Genomic DNA, 8,148 nt, shown 5'->3' with positions numbered 1-8,148 from the left:
CCGCTCTTCTGCACCTAATGATTTTTTGGATCTCTCCTCCCCTGTGCTATTAACTATTGAAAGGAGGAGCTACTTAGTAATTCTACACCTGTTCAAGTCCACGCCTATCAACTTGCTAAGCTTCCCAAACAAGTGCCGGGTAAAAGCATGAGAACCTCTGAATCTGGGGCTGAGGCGGTGGTGGCTGCTGCCGGCTTTGGCTTTTCGGATTTTTGTTAAGAGTTTCGAATGTATCTCCTACAATGGCAGTTGATGACAGCAATTTATATTCCAGAACGAAGAACAAACTAAATTCGTCTCAAAATGATTATAAATCATCAAGACGGAGTAGCCTGCCGCCTGAACTACTCATAGGAAATGACATTAGAGGGAGACTTCAAAGAAACTTGAAAAATTTGGAGCCCGTTCACCTGAGGCGCCCAAAAAAGAGACCATCCATATTTCCAGGTAAGAATTGTTTAACTTTATACCTGCCAGCAGGGGAAAAAATAATAAATAAGGACTGTATTTCATTTGTTACAATCAGATGTGTTATATTTAAGATTAACTTAGGACATTTGGGTGCTTACAGGAGACAAATAAATATGTTGAAATGTAAAAATTGAAATAATTCTTCCATCTGAAATCACCCCCACCTTATTTCTTTTCTTTTCTTTATTTCTTGTAACATCTTTAAGGATCTGTAGAGAGACAGCTATTATTTTACTTGTCAGGAGCAGCCAGACCATGGGACTGCTTTCCTTGCAATCTGGAAGGATCTCATGCTGCATTTCATTCTCTTGTGTATTTTCTTTATTTTGCAAGATTATTGGATTGTTGAGTGAAGCTGATGTTTGTGTGCACCAGAAATTAACACCATTAAATACTCGAATGCATGCTTCAAATTCCTGTCTTGCATCAGAGCCTAAAACCATTTGTAGTAAAGGGCTCAATTCAACAATGTGGATGGTGCACGGCACAGAAGCCTCTTGGATTTCAATCTTGATAAAGGGACTCTGGTGTCTGCTTCAGATTTCCAAGCCTGGATATCACAGATGTGTAGATCATATAAGATGCCTATGACAGTGGCATCCCTGGAGAGTGATTACTGGAGTGGATGAATTAGGTCCTCAACTTGATTTCAATGCTGTTGGCATTGGAATTTCCTGGAGAAACTAGAAGTGGCCTTTTGTTGTGATTGATTTGTTGGAATCTCTTCTGGGGGTGATGCAGGGGGATTGATTAGACCCAACTGCCAAGGACTAACTCTGTGATGATAGAAAACAAACAAACAAAAAACAATTCAAGCAACTTTTGCCTCCGTAAAGATGGAATTGACTTTCCAAGCAGCTGAGTCATTACCTGCTTTAGGAAATCGCTAGGAGATGATTTAGAAATTTGGGGACTCAAGGCCACAAGCTGAAAATTACATTTCTTAAGGGAGCTGTTGTTTTCATTCATTTCTTCTTGGTTCAGTGATGTTGCTCTGAGGTCAAACTCTGCCGCAGAAAACAGCAGAGCCCAGACTGGAAAGGGTCAGAGGTACAAGTGGGTGAGTGTGCTGTGATGTGAAGGAAGGGGCAATATGAAAAATGCTGCAAGGAAGAGCACTGACGTGTCCAATGCGTCTAGAAAAATAGCCACTCTCTTCTGGTTCTCTTAGATCTGAAGGCACCAAGGAGCCCAGGCCGGCCTGGTTATCCTGATGTGGCTGCCAGGGAGCACCTTGTGTTGAGTTGGTTTGCTAGCACTTTTTCACAAACGTCCTCCTAGACCTTTTATCCACCTTCTGCTTTTTTCTCTTTTCCTTTATTCTTTGGTTTAACATTGCCCAGATCCATTTATGTTATGATGCCTCCTGCCTCCCTCTACCACCGCCAGCCCAGCCCCATACTTCATGAGCCTTCTCCTTTCCAATCAGCCAGATCTCAGGGCACTTTGTCACCTTCTGCTGTGGTTCCCATTTGTCTTCCCTTCCTGTAAGGTCATCTCACTCTGGGCTTTCAGCTACAGTGGGAAAACTGTGGGAAGACCTCTTGGTTTGGACCTCACACAGGTTATCCTTTCTATGATCTTGAATTGTCACGATTAATACAACAGAGTAGAGTTGTGAAAAGTGCCCCACGCTTAGGGGAACTGGGTTCTAGTCTAGACGGTGGCCCTCAATGGCTGTGTGTTGTTCTCTGGGCCACTCCACTGACACTGTGGCCTTCAAGTACATTATTTGTCTCTGCCCCACTTCCCCTCCTTGGGGACAGAGACGACAGATAGGCTCTTCGCACCCTTGCAGCGTTTCACTCAGTTGACAGGGTAGAGAGTTACCTGGCCAAAGTTTGGACAATACTGGCTACTTGATTTCTAAATTCCTCTTTAATTAAACCATGACTCCATTATCATGTAGATTGTGCCAACTTCTTTTTGCAAATCCCACCAAAGCTCCTCAGTGTCACCTGAAAACAGAAATGTACATGGACTGTGATAACTATTCCCATCTTATACAGCTGTGTAGCTGCACACAGTGAGCAGATATGATGCATGTGGGACCCGAGAGTCAGAGAAACTAAGGTGCATCTTGGAATTAAGAACTGGCCAAACTAGGGCTCAGACCTGGGTGTTCTGACTCTGGTGTCGAAGCTGTCTCCACTCTTTTACATGGCACTCCATTGACAACTGTCATTATTGTTTTTCTGATGAGATTCAAGACCCAAAGAGATGTCAGCACTGCCCTGTGCATTCACTCTGACTTGCATACCCTCCATGTCAGGTCTCGTGTTCAATCCCGTGCTGAACGGTTGACTGAGTGGTCAATCCATCCATCCATTCATTCATGAGATATGTGTTTCATTCTTGCACTGTGTTTGGAATAGACCTTCAAGAATCTAACTACATATTACCCTTCTCTTCTTTTGCCCACTTCTCCTCGAAGGGCCATCTTACTCTGCAGAGAGTCATCCACCCAAGATGCAAGTCTATCTGCTTCATTGCTTAAAATTTTTCAGTGTTACCACTGCTCTTAGGATAAAGTCCCAACTCCTAAATGTGAAGTATCAGAGACTGCATAATCTGATCCCTGCTTCGCTCCTTAGCCTCTCTCTCAGCACACCTTCCTGTGGCATCCCACCCAACTCAGCCAACCTCTGACCTCCATGGCCCACCATGTTGCCTATTCTGGGGAACCCTACCTGCATAGTCTCACCTAATTCCCACCCTGGCTTTCAGTGTCAGCTTGACATCCGTTCTTCTAGGAAGTTTCTCTGACCTCCACCTCTGGGTTGGGTCCATTCTGTGTCCTTCTCCTCCTCCTCACACCTGGACTTTCCCCCATCACAGCACTTATCACACCGTATTGTAACTGTCTATTTACTTGTCAGTATCGCCTACCAACCAGTGAGCCTTGGCCGATATCAGTCTTATTCACCATTGTATCCCTCGTACCTATCACAATGCCTGGCACATAGTATGTGCTCAATAAATATTTATTCAATTGATTCAAAATGCACTGAACTGAATTAACTCTTGACATACTTTGTTTTCTCTTCTTCCAGCATTTCTTCATGTCATTCTCCCTTACCTCCCAACACACACACACACACACTCTTGCATCCTTTTTATCCTGTTATGCCCTTTGTGTCATTCCCCACCTGGGCTTCACCTATCTTCTTCAATCACCTGCTCTTCTTCTCTGACCTCCTTGAGTTCTCCTTTATGCATACCACTTCCTTGGTCTCAGTACTACATAAATCTTTAAAAAAAAATGTACTTCCTGGCATTGTGTTCCACTGTCTTAGTTGTAATGAGTTTAGTGATCACTTTGCTACTTTGTGGCAACTGTTAAGGTTTTGTTTATATAGAAATTCTTTGAAAATAGGGACTGTGTCATACATGCCCTTGCGGGGCCCAGTTGTCCAGGTGAGGGAATCATTCATAGTAAGTGGTCAGCCAACATCTGGTGGTTAATTAACTAATTTTCACTGCAGCTGAGTCCATTCCATAGGGCCTGAGTCTGGCTCCAGCAAAGAACTAGTTGGCATATAGAGACTGTAACAGGGAAAAGTCTTTAGACGGACTTCCATCGTTTTGAGAATTCCTGGTAGGGGAAACGCAGGTATCCGTTGTCTCAGTGTGTAATTCATCCTACAGCTAGGATTCTGCTCTATACCAGGAACTATTCTAGACTTTGGGGAGATAGTAGATAATATGTTTCTGGTCTAAGTGGATTTTGGAAAGAGTTTTCCTAGCTGGGTGCCTGGCATATTGCACAACTCAGTAAATACCTTCTGAATAAAGGAACTCAGGGCACTGAATCTTTAAAAGGAAAAGTAATACATTTAAAAATCATATTTACACAAAAACATTATACACTAACCATTTGTCTTCCCATGAGGAAGACCAAGGGGCACGTAGGTGGCTCCGTTGGTTAAACGTCTGACTCTTGATTGTGACTCAGCTTATGATCTCACAGTTCGTGAGTTCGAGCCCCGAATCAGCAGCCCACTTGGGATTTTCTCTCCCTCTCTCTCTGCCCCTCCCCTGCTCATGCACATGCACATGCTCTTTCAAAATAAATAAATAAATAAAACTTAGGAAAAAAAAGAAACCTCAACAATAGAAGTTCAAGCTGAAGTTCTATAATTTCATGGGGGGCTCACCAGGCACGGTGTTGAGTATATGTCTCTAGCAAGCTTGGCCTCCCCATCCTCCTAAAAGTTAGCAGTAGGCTCAGCTCAGTGAAACAAAGGGAAGAGAGAGGAGCTCTCCTAACATACACCATTCCCAGAGGTGTCAGATTAAAACGAGCATCTCGTCCTGCACCCAGAGACAGGCGGGGCTCAGGTGTCAGGTGGAAGCGCTTGTGCACTTGGCGCTCGTAAGCAGACAAGGCGGTCTGTATAACCAGCTAGTTCTCCAAATGTCTTCCTGATTTTTAGTCATCTGTTGTGGAAAGCAAGCACTCGTCGACTTGGAGGAAACAGGCGGTTCCACATACTTCCTTGTCGCTTAGTCAGAGGACAGCGTGATGCAGATTACTCATGGCCAGAGGAGGAGGGACTCGGAGCTGCACTCACAAGGCAGACAGACCAGCATCCGGTTGATCCTGATGCTCAGTTTTAGCTCAACCCCTTTCAAACAGCAGGTTTGTCTTCAAATTGACAATTTTAAAAAAGTTACTTAAAATCATATTATTTGTATAACCAAATAGATTTTGAATATTTCTAAAGTCAAATTGCTTTTCTCTTTTTCTTGCTGTACATAGGTTTCTATTGGCAACTTCAGGTAGTCATTTGAACAATGGCACCTACATGTGTTTCGGCTTCCCTTGAGGTGGCCAGAAGGAGACTTTGAGGATGGGCAGTTCAAGTCAGGCTCCCTACTTAACACAGCACAGTAAAAGACACTGTAATTAAGCATGACTTCTCAAGTATTGTGCTCTCTGGTAGAGTTCTATCATTCCAGAACCGTGCTGAATAGCACATGTGGTGACATTTCAGCACGGCCTTCAAGGGAGGGGGGAACTTAGGACCTCATTAATGATGTGCTGTAAAAAGATTGTGTCCTGGGGCACCTGGGTGGCTCAGTCGATGAAGTATCTGACTTCGGCTCAAGTCATGGTCTCAAGGTTTGTGAGTTCAAGCCCCGCATCTGGCTCCATGCTGAGAGCACAGAGCCTGCTTGGGATTCTCTTTTTCCCTCTCTCTCTGCCCCTCCCCTACCTGTGTGTGCGATCTTTCTCTTTCTTTCTCAAAATAAATGAATAAACTTAAAAAATAAAGACTGCATCCTGGGATCACATTCCATTGTCACTGGTTGCGCATACGCTCAGTGGCTCCACTTGGTAATGACAGGAGCCATACTTCATACACCCAGTATTCCCCACAACACCCACCAGCAGGCTTTGCATATGGTAAGTGTGCAAGAGGTGGTGAAATAGTCCAGCAGGGTGGAAGCCGTGTGAGAATAAATCACGACCACTCTGTGGGCCGCACCCCTGCCCGTCTGGTCCTGTAACTTCCTCCAACAGCTCCTTCTACAGCAGGCCATGCTCAGGGGCTAAAGCAGAGGGAGCCTCAAAAGCATCAGTCTGAACTTCTATTTTAGCCAGAGAATTTCACAGAGTAAATATCTGCCTCACAGCTGAGTTCAAGTCCAATCCTCCCTCTTACTAAATGATTAAAATCACTTAATCTCTCAGAATTTGCTTCCTTCTCCAAAAGCACTAGTTTCACGGGTTGGGTTAAGCTCCAATGAGATAACACATGACTTAAAAGGATACAAAGTTGTGATCACCAGTGTCCTCTTATTCTTTGGTGCCCATAAAGGTTTTGTTTTTCATAAATAGTGCTTTTCCTATTCATGGGCAGATAGTAGGTGTGATTATAACACTTTCACAAATCTTCATGGTTGGAAAGTTCTCCAGAGTATTTTTTTTAATGTTTATTTATGTTGGGGAGAGTGAAAGAGACAGAGTGTGAGCGAGGGAGGGGCAGAGAGAGAGGGAGACACAGAATCTGAAGCAGGATCCAGGCTCCAAGCTGTCAGCACAGAGCCCAATACAGGGCTTGAATTCACAAACTGGGAGATCGTGACCTGAGCCGAAGTCCGACCCTTAACCGACTGAGCCACTCAGGCGCCCCTCCAAAGTTTTAAATCAAAACATTTGCTAATGTAAATCAATCCTATATAATGAGACACTAGTAAAGACCCATTAATTTTAATTTTCTCATAAAAAGAGAAGAACATAGAAACTCTTCTTTGTGACATATTATCCGTGTATTTTCTTACCATGAATCATTAAACTTGAGAGTCCTGTCACATAAAGCCTCTGAAAATTGTTTAATATTAGAAACATCAACATCTGCATTTTATAAACGTACTTGTAGCCTTGCCATGTTTAATATTTTTTGCCTAATTTTGCCCTATTGAGGCCTTGCTTTTGGAAACTCAATCCTTATGCTTTTTTTTTTTTTTTTTTTTTTTTTTTTTTTTTTTTTTTTTTTTTTTTTTTTTTTTTTTTTTTTTTTTTTTTTTTTTTTTTTTTTTTTTTTTTTTTTTTTTTTTTTTTTTGGTAAACTAAAACTCAGACTAGGAAGATAATTAGTTTGCACTTGTGATTTAAAGAAATCAATTCTGGGCACCTGGGTGGCTCAGTCGGTTAAGTGTCCAACTACAACTCAGGTCATGATCTCACAGTTTGTGGGTTCAAGCCCCGCATTGGGCTCTGTGCTGACAGCTCAGAGCCTGGAGCCTGTCTTCAGATTCTGTGTCTCCCCCTCTCTCTCTCTGACCCTCCCCTACTCACACTCTCTCTCTCAAAATTAAATAAAATATTTTAAAAAATTAAAAAAATCGCTTCTAAAGAAGATTGTAAATGAATTCATCCCTTGAAGTTAATCTCTTTAAATATTAGTGTTTAGACTTCAAAATCTTTTGAAGGTCAGCATTTAACATTTTGACTTAGAATATTTTAAAATATTTATGGCATTTCTCATTAAAAACTACTGGTGCAGCAGACACAAATAGCCTGCTTACTTAAATAATCAAATTTATTTATTGGACAAGTTTATTCATGGGGATGAAGTTTTTGTTCCTGTTTTGCTTTGTTTTCTAAAAAGAAAATGGAAACAAACCTTTAATAAGATTACTAATGGTAAACCAGTTCAGTCAGCCAGAGCCTGACATGAGGCTTGAACTCATGAGCCTTGACATAATGACCTGAGCCGAAGTCAGACTCCCAGCCAACTGAGCCACCCAGGCACCCCATTTTTAAGCATTTTTAACTGTTTGCATAAATAATGTGTTTTCAACAACTATATAGGCCCACCAGATACTCAGTTATATGAGAAACCACCATCCCTTTCCACCTCCCTTCCCTGAACATTCTTTCCCTCCGAATATTTTGGGACTACTGAACTATCTAAAGGATGTTTGCCTTCAAATTTCAATTAGGATACCTCTGGTTTGTCTTTAAAATCTATAGAAAAATATAGAGTTGGGAGAAGGGGGTTACAAAATGAGATTAGGGGCGTCTGGGTGGCTCAGTCAGTATAGGGTCTGACTTTGCAGTTCATGAGTTCCAGCCCCACATCAGGCTCTGTGCTGACAGCTCAGAGCCTGGAGCCTGCTTCGGATTCTGTGTCTCCCTCTCTCTCTGCCTCCCCTGCTCTCTCTCTT

General features: G+C 42.6%; 1 long non-coding RNA gene across 1 annotated transcript; it reads left to right on the top strand.

Moving 5' to 3' along the window:
- Positions 1-364: 364 nt before the first annotated feature.
- On the top strand, positions 365-5,359 carry LOC115289581. The gene is made up of 3 exons (XR_003907693.1): positions 365-447; positions 4,908-5,113; positions 5,234-5,359. It is a non-coding gene; the product is annotated as an uncharacterized LOC115289581 (long non-coding RNA).
- Positions 5,360-8,148: the final 2,789 nt, after the last annotated feature.

This window comes from Suricata suricatta, chromosome 4 (genome assembly GCF_006229205.1).
Source record: "Suricata suricatta isolate VVHF042 chromosome 4, meerkat_22Aug2017_6uvM2_HiC, whole genome shotgun sequence".
NCBI classification, from domain to species: domain Eukaryota; kingdom Metazoa; phylum Chordata; class Mammalia; order Carnivora; family Herpestidae; genus Suricata; species Suricata suricatta.
This window is presented reverse-complemented; position numbering and strand designations above follow the sequence as displayed.